The following is a 13,422-nucleotide window of genomic DNA, read 5'->3' as shown; positions in this document are numbered from 1 at the left end:
GTCAAACCTCTTTACAATATCAGTATATATGTCAATTACTTTATGTGTATTCACTTTTTGTGTTTAAAAACCTTAAATTTAAGTTATAAACACATTTCAGACTTTGAAAGCAGAAAGATAATTACCAACATTACAGTAGTAACACAATTTTCGTCAAACATAGAGGTGCTGCATTTGAAGTCTGGCAACTATCTCTCACTTTTGTGCTTTTGTGTGTGTTTTTTCATGGCGTTTGTTGGTGGCGTGATTTAATCTGTTTTATCTATTTCAAGCTTAAATCATAGTTATAGAAGCTTTATGGGTGATGTCTACCCTTCTAACCTACGCGTGTGTTGAACATGGGGACCCCGGAAGAACGATCATCGCCGGATAAAATACTGCGCGTCAAAAGTGGATGACATTGCATCAGAACAAAGCGTGTTCGTGTGTCCGCGAGATGAAGACGACAGTGAAGGAGAATTTTACGTTGGAAACATCGTTTTTGCTCGGGTAAGTACGCATTTTTTATTATTCTGTATTTGGTTGGAACGAGTTCTGGTGTTTATGGGTCAGTAATTCGCTTGACCCCCATCTCGTTTGCTCTGAGAGCCTACGTGAGTTAGTATACTTGTTTGGCGCCCAGTCCACCGTTTCCGCAGAAGTCAGCATCAATTTACGCTGAAGCTAGACCTTGGCTACGATGCTCGCGCTATGGTACACGGCTGCTAATAATTTCACATCACGCAAGGCTCTTTAACACCGGGGCGTTTGTTTATGTGTCTCTCAAACAGTGCCTTTGCGGTTGCAGATCGCAGTCGCAATTTCGCGTGAGTGGCACAACGCTGTGATTAGTCCTCCCTCGTGAATACCCGCGGTATACCAAGAAATAACATGAACAGGAGGTTCCCTGGAAGTGCATGTGAAAACGCGTACACGTGATTCCATGGCTGGCGTCTCTCCCCCCCCTCACGAATTCCGTGCAGTGCGCTTCGCAGCTATTGCGCTCGCGAGACCGGCGACCGTACGCCTCGCGGTCTTCGGGCCGCGATATGTGTGCTGTTCTCGTGAAGCTCGACAACAGCGAAATTGCCGTACTCGCTCGCCAACGCGCCCCGACAGCGTACGCGTCGACCGGGTGCTGACGGAGTTGTGCTGGAAGAAAAGCAGGCAAGAGATGAGGGCGCACGAGGTGTAGTTAAACATGAGAATTTACAAAGTGCAAGGTGGAGAAAATAGTATGCAAGGGCCGGAAACGGTGAGAGAGTTCGGGCCGCGCGCCAGCGAGCGAGTGCGGTAATTTACGTTGCCGAGTTTCACGAGTCCGGCACGAATATGACGACGCCCGTCTGAGAGTTCATAGAGGTATAGAATTCACATACGTGCAAATTGAAGGTGAAATGCGCGCATGTGGCCTCGCAGGGAGTTAGCATAGTCTCGGGGTAGTGGGGGAGATTTCACAACGCCTACGAGGCGATTCTGTCAGAGTAGCTCTCGGGAAGTCTGGGGCTTGATATCAGAGGCATATGTATTGTTTAAATTAGTGCAGAAAATTGAGCCAATTCGCAAGTTCTCATTTTCGCAAAACCGCAGGCCATACAGAGACTAACAAGAAAGCTGTAGGCACTCACTCAACTCGATTTATATTGGAGAATTGAACGTGCAGATACAAGTCAGACATTGAAATGGAGGAGCCTCAACTATCACACACCAGTTCCGATTGAAAGCAAGGGATACAGATGAGCTGCTAGCATGCGTTCCATGCAAATTAGCTCAGTAGCTAGCTTTGCATATATCATGCATACCCCACTCACAGTACCTGCGGGTCTAATAAATACATTCTTACGGTGACCTAAATTTCACTTGGGGTGTTCCGGGAATGTTCTTATTAGTGCCTTGGAGGTTACTGTCTTTAAACGATTAAAAATCTACATGATAAAAGCATTCGTGCTTTGTGTGTGTTCTTCTTGTATTTCAACAAGTGTCAGCACACTCACAGATTATACACCTGCAGGTGCTGCTGCTGGCTGTCCTGGGTCAGCTGCCTTCCAGTCCAGTTTCAAAGGCTTTGCCAGGGCCTCCCTTGGCCAACCGACACTGCACCTGCTGTACCCAAGTACTGCCTGGCCTTTCGTTGGTGCTCCATACGCTTTGCCGCCAGGAATGGCCATTCATCCATCATCTGGCCGCTTGGACCACCCGTTCAGAAGTCAGCGCATTTGCTCGACACATCGGTCCAGGCACTGCTGCCATATCGGTGCACCCACCGATTATGTATTTTCAGGTTAGTTATTGCATGTTGTGGAACTTGCCATGATGTATACCTGTTAGCAGTGCTGTGGCCTCTGATTATTTGAAACATTTTCATGAAGCAGTGCTGTGCGTATGGAGCGTGTCATTGCTTAGCAGAGATATTGAAGAGAATCTGGGGCTGACGACTAAAGGGCAAGAAGAGAAATTGAACTGACTTTGAAGCAAGTATTCGTATGTAATCAAGCCAAGCAAACATTTAGGATCTTTCGATATGGTTTTAAACTTGCAATACAAACTGGTCTACTTCAGATCATACTGGTAATAATCATACTATACCGAAAAGTACATCCCGCAGTCTGTAGAATTCTGACAGCGCTTTTTTCGCAGTCTCTCATGACAGGCACTAATCTCAATGGTTGGAAGATAGTCGAGGTAGCACCAGTCTTTAAATCAGGAGACGGTACTTCACCATTAAATTTCCCTAACAAGCACCATATGCAAGGTCAGGAAACATTTCATCCACTCTCAGGTCGCTAATTATTTATAAAATCACAATATCACATTCGAGTATCACCACGGTTTTCACAAGGGTTACTTGAGAAACACAACTTTCAGGATTTGTTCACGATCTACATTGATCCATTGACACAGGCTTACAAACTGCGGTAGTTTTTCTCAATTTTTCTAAAGCATTCAATCGCATTGCACACCACAGACTACTTCTCAAACTTCACCCTAATGTCCTCACTTGAGCAAAAGATTTTCATTCTTCTCAAATGCAGTTTACTTCTAATAACTATATACTTCTTTTGCTCGTGCCACTTTGTTGTCCCCCCAGGCAGGTTGCTTGGTCTATCTTCCATGTTGCATATCCTCCCATGTAGGTCTATCTGCAGATAATGTTGTAATTTATCACACAATTTCTTTCAACTACTACCGTCAATGCTTTCAATCTGATCTTAACACAATTAACTCCTGGTGCTGCAAATGGCTAATGTCGCTTATCTCTAAAACAAAGTGCATGACTTTAACGGTGGCAAGTCTTGGATTGTAAATACTTACTTCATTAACAACAGCCTGATTACCTCTTGAGACAAAGGTGTTTTGGTAGGCCGGTAGGGGAGGGGGGATTGCATGGTGGATTTCAAAAGGTACATCGATTGGGAAAATAAGACGTGTGATTAATATTTTCATTTGCACTCCAAAACTCGCTTTATTTCATATGTTTAACCCACTGCCGTGGCTAGGGTGGTGTGCTGTGGAGGCGAATGTCGGTTAGATACCGCTTGGTGTGGCCGCTTTTCAGATGGAGGCAACACGTAAAGACGCCCGTGTTTGGAGATTTCGATGCGCACAAAAATACCCAGATGGTCAAAATTAATGCGAAGCCTTCCCCTACAGTGCTCCCCATATCCCAAGTGTAGCTTTGGCGTGTTAAACCACCGTTTTTTTTTTCATGTTTTTGGTATAGTACCAGCTGCTGTAGCAGGTGCAACTTAAAGGTAAAATTATACGTAATGTTTCCAAGAGCTAAATATAAAGGCCATATTGAAGTGCGTTTATGGGTCTATCTCATAGCAGTAGTGAAAGGTTATATACTCTGGTGCAGGTTAAGAACGCCAATGGCTCATGTGGTGTAGTCCAGTGTTTGACGGAATGCCGTGTAGGCAGGTAAAAGCATTATTGCAGTGATGAAACGTAGGTCACTGACCAAGTCAAGAAAGCCATTTAACGGTTTGTTGCTTGTTCACGGTGAGCATGTGTCGTGGAAAACGAAGCTATATATTGGGCATTACGCGGCGCAATGAGTTTGCGTAGATATGGTGCAGATTGCCATCCATTATGTTGATAATGTTGGGCGTCGTCTGAACAATGAGGGACTCGAGCAGTAATCGAGAAGATAGATTGCACTCAGTTGTCAGTAATTTTGTCTTGTTCCAGTCGACCACGTGTCCCGTCCTCTCACAGTGCTCTGCCAGTGGACTTGTTTTTGCATGGCCCTTGTTCACTTCGTTCCAGTGCTGCATTAATCTTCTGTGCAGATTCCCCGTTTCGCCAATGTACACTGATTTGCATTCAGCGCATGGAATCTAATAAACAATACCCGGAAGCTTGGAGCGTGAGAGGGGGTCTCTCACGCTGACAATGTCAGAACGCAGCTTGCTAGTGGGCACATGCACAATGTATGCACTGCGTGTCTTGAAAATGTGTGCGAGAGTTTCACCGATGTGTGGGACGTAGGTAATTGCTGCACGTTTTGATGCAGTCGTTGTCCTGAATATAATGCCTAAAGCATTATATTCAGAAAGAAGCGAAGAGGGCGACTAGCAACAATCCACATTGACATTAGCAGGCAGAAGCGTCCACAAGGCCTGTGTCAAAACGTGCTGCAATTCTCGTCCTACACATCAATCAAACTTTCGCACGCATTTTCAAGAAACACATTGTGCACATCGTGCAGGTGCCCACTAGCAAGCTATGTTCTGACATTGTCAGCGTGAAAGACCCCCTCTCACGCTTCAAGCTTCCAGGTGTTGTTTATGTTTTGAACAAAAAAAGTGCCATTTAAACGTGACACCTCCTTCCTTGCCGATTTCTGATGCCTGATTGTTCAGTTTGTGGGGATACGTTTAGCAGATTGCTCACATGTCTAACCTGTATTTGTGCTTGAGCAGTCAAACGCTGATGTTAGCAGTGAAGTAGGTGAAAATTGTAGTTTGATTGTAGTTGTGTGCAGATTACCTACATTGTGTTAATTCGTAGAAAAGCAAAATTGAGGTAACCCTGCTAACTGTTCCGCATTGCAGCATTTTATTATGCGAACGTTAAGGAGTTCAGCTGCTTGTTAAAGGTGAAATAAACAGTGGTACAAAAAGAAGAGCATCTACTAAACAGAAATATCTTCACAATCGCAGGATGCCAACGGTCCGCCTACCAACTTGTGTCCTGCATCGTTTCTGCTGGCTGGAGCGGTTCATGGAGCATTTTCCAGCTTCTCAAAGTTTGTGGTCAAGCGCTCCTCCAAGTGAAAGATGCCGCAGAGGGATCTTTTGTTTTAATGCCACAATTTCACGTGCTCAGCAGCAAATTTACTCGTAAGGCTTTTTAAATATTCATCACCCAAGAGGGCATGTTACCTTCGTCTTCGGTGGAATGTGTCTGCACTCAGGTTATTTGTGACAGAAACAAGTGGACCACGTCATGAGAGTCATTGAGGCCTTGTTGATTGTGCATGCTTCTCAAATGACATTTTCATTAAGCTGAATACTTTCCACATATTACGATTTGTGAACAAATTATGGTAAAAGTCATGATTAGTTGTACTACACTGCAGGAAGGAAATGCCAACATACGTTTTAAGCACCTCTGATATTTCAGATCGTTGGCTGGTGAGCAATAAAACAAAACTGAAAATTTTTTAAAGTAAAATCAAATATTCGTTGTCACCAGTGCATGACCATAGTAAAAGCTATCTAGTCACCAAATTTAGAATTAGACACGAAATGCCAAGAAAAATAGGGAAATAAACTAGACAGCTGGCTACAATAAACCAATTCGTAAAATTCCTCAATGTCTATCAAGTGATGATTCAGTCGGGTTAGTTAAGATGTCAGTGGGTTTACACACCCAACTTGCAGGGAAGCACATGAGCTCCCAATATTAACATGTTTTTAGTGAAGACCGTCTTCCTTCATTAAGCTGCTTTGCACATTGATGCCAATCTGATAAATGTCCTGAATTTTTGTTATGATCAATCTTTGTATGGGAACCATATAGTTTTATATGATGTCGCTGTGTATTTCTGAAACTGTATCTAGTCACTAATTCCAATTTGTCGTGGTCAGGTTTTTTCAACTAATTCGTAGCTTTTTTTAACAATTATGGTATATTTTGTGTGCCTAAAGGAATGCTTCATTGCATGTTTAGCCTATGTAGTGTTGAAAGCGGACATTTTGCTTCAAAGTGGAATGTCGGGCTAGCAACAAGGTACTTCGCGTGCTGCTCACTTTCATTCATGCCATTATTTTTTATATGATCATTTAAAATTAAAAGCCAACCAATTTGCTGTCGTTTTAATTTTGTCACCTACTTTATACTTTCTTTTTTTTTCAACTTTGTGTAAGGATTGACTATCCATATTTTTATGATACCAAGGCGTTGGACTGGGCTAGCTGGTACATGTTTGAATGGATGAAAAACCATAGGAAAACCCAGGACACAGAAGAGAACGACGGGACAAACTTGTGCCGTCATTCTGTTTTAACTGTTTCCTGTGTTTACCACTGGTTTTTTATGCATTCAAACATTTTTTATGAGTTTGTTGAACAGTGATTAGTTTAGGTGTGTTCAAACAATTGTTGGCTGCGAAGGCTCCCTGTAGCATTTGTATAAGTGCTCTCTGCTTTTTTTTTTGAGCCAATACCCCACCACCAGTCTTCATGAGGTGGTCTTTTGTAGAAATAAGTTGAAATAAATATTTGTTTGCATTGCTTTACATGTTTTGAAAGAATTTCTTGTTCATTCTTGTTTCATTCAACCCCGTTTCAGAATCCTGCTTAAGGCATTTCCTCTGTTATTTTTTTTCAGAACCAGGAAGGGTGCTCATCCTCGGTTCTTGCTGAAGCAGCAGTATCCATACTTCACACGTGAGCTCTGAACACACAGTAATTATGGTATGAAACATTCTACCAGTATAAGCCTGCTTTGTAGACGTCATTGTAGATGTCAAAGCTCTTGACAGTGTAGTCCAATGTCTGGTGTAACGGGCAATGTCTACAACTTGTAAAAATTAATTTTGTGGCTATAATGTTTGTGATTATTTTAAAATGCACGTCAACTACTATTTAGAATCGCTGTCTAAATTGGCAGCCATTTTCCTGGTGGATACAGAAAGTGAAAAAGCGCATGTGTAGAGATTTCAGTGCACCTTAAATGTCCCAAATTTGCTAAAGCTAATCCAAAGCCCTCCTTGTGGTGCACTTCATATCCCATGTACAGTTTTGCGTAAAAACAGCTAAAAATTTATGATCAATTTAAACTTATTTTAATGTTTTTAAATGCAAATATTCTCAGTTTAAGCTGCCATATTTAGATTAAAATATTTTGTAACAATTATATAGCTACCAAAGGTTTACAGAAAAGCTTTTTGCTTTTGGTTGTGCACCTTCTTATCAAAAGAAAAATGTTGTTAAGAAAGGCAGAAGAAACCCAACTATGGAAATTAGCAAACCCTAAAGCTGCGGATAGAATGAATGTTTTGTAGAGAATCTTTTGCTGATTTCAGTTCTAGTCAACTCTAAAAAAGTCTATCGACGTAGAATGCTTACCGTGAGGCACCTCGTAATACTAGCCAAAACTAATGGGCCCTGGCTGTTGGCTTTTCATTTGCAACAGTGACAAATGACCCCACATCCACCGGCAGGGACATAATGCAAGGCACCATGTACAAGCTAGCCTCATGATAAAATAATGTTTTCTGAACAATGGCATTACATTTCAACCATGGGCTTCACCAGGGAACTTGTATGCATTGTTCTGTGATGTTTGCAGTTCTTGTTATTGCTATGTGGGGTCATTTAGTCTAAAGGTATGTTTATAAAACTCCAAATACCACCAAACCTTGCAAGTGCTGTACCATATGAATATTTTTCCGTAAAGCAAAAAGAATAATGCAAACGAAAATAAATGGCTTGGGTACCCAACTTTTATAAGTAGATTATGAGCCGCAGTACGGAGGGAACTATATTATGAGCTGCATTACGGAGGAAACTATACATTTTGCATTTGGTCTTCCTTGATATTGAACCTTCCTGCTCAGCTCAAGAATAAGGCACTAAACATTGCAGGTAGCTACCTTGATTGGAAGTTTGATGCAATACTAAGAAGCCAAGGGTTTTAAGGTTCAAGGAAGTTTTGTGTGGTTGAAGTGTTGCACACCTAATTGCTTTCACTGCACAGCATGGTTAGGCTCTGCAGTGAATCTCGAAGGATGTGTACTGCAGTTCGGCAAAGTGAACATATAATTGGTTTTTTACGAAGTTTTGGGTAATCAACTACCTCTAAAGTTATAACTGTACTGAGATGTGGCTCCTGACTTTTTAAATTGATGTTTTAACAATCGGTGACACAAGTTCAAGGAAATTATCAGCTGATGTTGAGCTTCAATGGAATGTCTCACAGAACCGAGCTTGGAAAGCACGAATGTTTCATACCATAATCGTGTGTGATATTGTGCAATATGTGGTCTCACACCTGCTGCACCTGTGAACCGAGGATGACGCACCCGTTTTGTACCCCTTTAGGTGGGTGCTTTTGCAGAAGATGCTCCTACAGATTGGGGTGCTAAGTAGCACCCTAGGATACTTTTAGGCGGAAAAGGGTGTTTATAAGGCACCTGTCTTCTGGGGTGCTTCACAGAGGGTGCTCCTGCGGCGACAAAATCGAAGCACCCTAAAGGGCGTAAAATATTCAGTTTTTAGGGTGCTCCTGCGGCGACAAGCTGAAGCACCCTTTTGGGCGTAAAAATTTTTAGTGTGCAGACGTACAGGCGTAAACAAGCATTCTGTTTGTTCGAGTTCCAGAGTATGCCGGATAAACCCTGTACGGGAGACAAAAGTTTACGCGTTTTGCTGGTCAGGTCCACACAAAATGAGTGTTTTAAAGCGCAGCTTTCTTTGCCTCACGGATGCCGACCGTCCAGACCAAAACTCACAGCAAAAAGCCAACTTTCTCTGACAATGATGATAATCGTGGGTGAAGAGAAAGATGGTTGAAACGCGAAGCTTTCCCTGGTCGAAAGCCAATGGCTTCAAAGTCCGAAGTCCATTAAAGTTCAAAACCCAAAATCACGTTTGCCTATGCCTCCACTCCGTTGTCAAACTAAACACTCTACACAGCAGGCACGCCACAAAGCAGGCACATCACAAGCACGACCGGCTTTGGGCCGGTTCTCGCTGTCTTGCATGCGTAATCTTGCGAACGATTAATCTTCGCAGTTCGATATCTCGGAGCATGGATGCGCTAGAATTCTGCCGCACGAAACTGTGTAGAAACACGATTGCGTCGTTTTTAATGCAATACCTGCTAAAATTATTCAGTTTTAGTTAGGTCACCAACATCAGTAATCACCACCTCATCCTTTGTCTTCCTGGGCGCCTAACCTGTAGAAGGGGCCTTTACGTACAGTCGTAGTCAAAATTTTCTAGGCCAAGCTGAAAGTGTGCAGGCCGCGAAAAAATTCAATGTACAAGCTTACGTCCCCAGTGATGCTACAGCGTTTTATGCCGGAAAGCCAGATAAACCCCTTCCTTTCTTACTGTCATAAAATCGCAACATTTAAAGGTAAAGCTTATTTTTTGAATTATTTGTGGTCGAGAAAGCTTCGAATGGGAATAGAAAATTTTGACAAGGGGTGTACACGTGAGCGCCTAATTTTAAAAAAAATTGTCAACTTAACTTATTTTGACGGTACCTTAGTTCATGATGAAGAAGCAACCAGCGAAAGACAGACGTAAAGCGCACCAGGAGTGAAGCGCATCTTTCCATACATAGACGACTATTTGGTGCTGGTTGAAGAACACGTTGTACTGCCTGAAGCTGTCAGTAAGGTGTTAGTAAGAACGAAGGAATGGGTCTGTCTTTCACCTCTGAGGTGCCGAAACGTAACTCGCTGCAGTTTCCTGACCTTAGTTTGCATTTTAAAAAGTAGTCACGTTTGCTTTTGTTGTGAACCACGTGCAGCAAAACCAATCCTTAATTTCAAGTCAGCCCACTCTAAAGTAGTAAAAAAGGGCATTGCCTTTTCCTGTTTAAGATCTGGACTAGAAAAATCCTGTAAACATTTATTAGGCGCTAGCCTTGCGAAGCAAGTAGCCTGACTGCAAGACGCGGGTTTTCCTTCTAGTGTACTCGTGGCTGTCACCGATAAGTTAATAAAAGTTGTAAAAGGTCGTGCTAAACGTAACTCGAGTGGTGAATCTTCGCAGAAAAAAAAATTGCAGTAATTCCTTACACGCACAGGATTTCCCACAGGCTTAAAAATGTAGGTTCCTGTTATGGTGTTAACGTGTTGTTCAAAGCTCCAAATAAATTATCAAAAATTTGCCAATGGTTGCCAAAAAAAAAAAGATACCAATAAAAAGTCTGTTAATAGGTGCACTGCCAACCAACCAGTGATTTCCCTACACCCCCCCTAGGGGGTGTGTAGACTCCCCCTAGTTTTTCTGGACACCCCCCCTTGAATCCCCAAATTTCACTCTTGTCAGTCCTTGTATGGAACTTTTTCAGTATCGATCTGCGCATGCGCGGGCTGCCCGTCTGATATTCTTGGCAGTAGCCTCAGGCAAAATAAACAAAAGTGCGCCCCCCGAGCTTGCTGTTAGCGTTGCACCTATTTATTTCCTTTTTTTTGATAGCTCGTGGCAAGTTCGTATGTGCACACAAAAAAGGCTTTCAAAGGAAAGGGGCAAAGTTGTTTAATTTAATAAACCGGGAGCGTACAATCGGTACCTGATTTATAAGTGCTGCATAATTCGTGTACTACCTAAACATTGTTTCAAGAACTCAAATTTCGTCACTGGCCCTGGTAACAAGTTCGAAAACGTCCTTATATGCTGAAAAATGACGAGAAATTAAAAAAAAACTGAATACGCACCTTTCATGGTAAAAAATGAATTTCTATAAATTTGTTTTTTTCTTAGATTGTATAGAAAGCACCGCCTCTCAGGTGTATATATATATATAGAAAATGAAAAACGTACGTCACGGGGACGATCGTTTGGTTAACAGACGTCTATTATTTAACTAGTGAGATAAAAAAACAGCTTTTCTAGTTTATGAACCCCCCCCCCCCCCCCCCCCAGAGCCATTGAGACACCCCCCCTTGATTCGATGCCTGGGGAAACCCCTGCAACCAACCACAGGTACAATTATGTTGCGTGTGCTGTAGGCGTCGTCTGTCGCATCCCACACTCTTTCGCATCCCACATCCCACAGGCAAAAAGGACTAAAAGTTCGTCCTTTGGGGGACTAACGGCCATTGCCACTACCATTAGTCCCTTTGGGGACTAAATGTGAGGGACGAACGGTTAGTCCGCCACTCGGTTGGTCCGTTCCGATACTCCCCAAGAACACACCGCCGAGAGTCGCAGAAAAAAAAAAATTTTTGTCCACCAGCAGGGATCGAACCACCGACGACCGCAATTGTACTCTAGGAGCCCGGCGCGCTACCACGACACCACGCCGGGGGACGGGACTGACAGGCAAATACTTTTCAAGTGTAGAGCGTGCACTGACTGCAATGACTTGCGTTTTGGAAATCTGAAACTGTCCACAGACATGCATATACGCGAATTGGCAACGACGACGCCATTAGGGGATTAACGACGCGACGCAGCCAAGAGACTAAATGCATGCGTTTCGTCTTCCGTTACTCCTTATAGATCGGCGGGGACGAACAGTTAGTCCGCATTTGTGCACACGGCACACACACTGCTACAGATTCTCCAATTAAAGATGAACAGTAGCCCGCGAAGACTAACAGCTGTATTTTCGTCCCTGTTTTAGTCCTTTTTGCCTAAGAGTGCAGTGTCTTGTGGCTTTTGTTACATCGGTCAAACCGGTCGTTGCGTCAACAAACGACTGCGAGCATTATCTGTCCATCCAGAACTCTTTCCTTACTATCTTGGCTTCTCATTGCGATACGTGTGGTTGTACGGCTCTGTCCGACACAACCGTGTTTTTCAAACACGCTACTCAGCATACAAGGGATGTGTCAGAAGCTTTTTACATATCTAAAAATTGTGAAATTTGCATTAATCCAACCTTTTGTGACCTTGCGCAAAAGCGAAGTTTGTTATCTTGCAGAACGTGCGACTTGACGGGTTGCAGGCTTGTGTAATGATCCCTTCTTGAATTAAACTGTTTTGACATGCGCGGTGTTTTGTGCATACTATATGTTTACTTTTCCAATAAAAAATTCAGTTGTGAGTCCAGCGCTGCGTTTGTGGCCTTCCTCGTCTTTCTTGCGCTGGTTGTTTCTTCATCAGGAACCCGTACCAACTCGCCCAATTTGCCATCTTGGTGCCTGTCAGAAGAGCATGCGAAGAGGTGTGACGTCAGCCGATACTGCGTCAAGTCGAAGCGCGGCTCGCCCCTCCCTTCGCCCAACGCACACGTCGCATGGCGTCGCTACGCGTTCCGTAACTGCTTACGCGCGTTGTAAAATGGAGTGTGTAGCGAACACAGCACCAAATAGGCAGCAAACGCAAATGGAATGGGAATTACGGCAACGAAACTCCGATACTGGTGGGCAAACGGAGGCGACAGGCAATTGACGCCGCTGCTGAATCGAGAAAACGGGAGCACTGAGACGGCCAGAAGGCAAAGAAGCGTTGTCGCGGTGTGCAAAAAACATGCGAGAAGCGCTGTGTTGCGGGCTCCTGAAGTCGGACTCTCCGCCGTTATTTTTACTGCGCAGCACGTAAGCGTCCGCTACTGTGGTTTGACGGCGTCGTAACCGAGCGAACAAAGGAAACACCGAAAGCAGAAGCAAAACGAAGGAGGAAAGGGGGGGGGGGGGGGGCGGAAAGTGTGAGGGGGAGGGCGGTATTGCCGAGGCGGCGGCGCGCTGCGTGAAGCACGTGCTTACGTGAGCACGTGCATAGGTCCTTCGGCCCCTTTTGTCTTTCCACGAAATCACCCAGCATTACCCGGCCTGGAACAAAACTGTATACCCCTCCTGCGTACAAAAGCCTCACTAAAGAACAAGTGCGCCACCTCTGAGCCATCCAAACGCATTTCCCCACCCCACTTGAGCCCACAATCTGGCGCCCACCCTGTACTCCTCGCAATGCCGGCTTCTGCGAGGTTCCCGGGCAGCACCCTCTACCATCATGTGGGGCTGTGATAAGAACCCCCACCTACCTCCCCCCCCCCCCCCCCCACCCCTCCGCCCTTCCCCTCCCGAGCTCTGGGAGAGCACTGTCCAGCTCGGACCCCGACAACCACTTTGGCTGGTGGAGAGAGCCCAAAAAGCCAGACGGACTCAAAAGGTCCTGGAATGAGGACTCTCCCCAGGGCTGACTGCTTTGAGAAGTTTATTCCTCCTCCTCCACAGTGCTACTACTTTCTCTTTCAATAAATCAACTTTCTCTCTCTCCTCCCAGTCACGATCGAGGTTCATCCAAACCCACG

General features: G+C 44.2%; 1 long non-coding RNA gene across 1 annotated transcript; it reads left to right on the top strand.

Moving 5' to 3' along the window:
- The first annotated feature begins 240 nt into the window (after positions 1 to 240).
- On the top strand, positions 241 to 6,724 carry LOC144174152 (uncharacterized). The gene is made up of 3 exons (XR_013323433.1): positions 241 to 489; positions 1,991 to 2,260; positions 5,145 to 6,724. It is a non-coding gene; the product is annotated as an uncharacterized LOC144174152 (long non-coding RNA).
- Positions 6,725 to 13,422: the final 6,698 nt, after the last annotated feature.

This window comes from Haemaphysalis longicornis, unplaced genomic scaffold, assembly GCF_048455015.1.
Source record: "Haemaphysalis longicornis isolate Haplotype H1 unplaced genomic scaffold, Haemaphysalis longicornis Haplotype H1 scaffold_3, whole genome shotgun sequence".
Lineage (NCBI taxonomy): Eukaryota > Metazoa > Arthropoda > Arachnida > Ixodida > Ixodidae > Haemaphysalis > Haemaphysalis longicornis.
The sequence above is the reverse complement of the archived record's forward strand: the minus strand, read 5'-3'. Positions and strand labels throughout refer to the sequence as shown.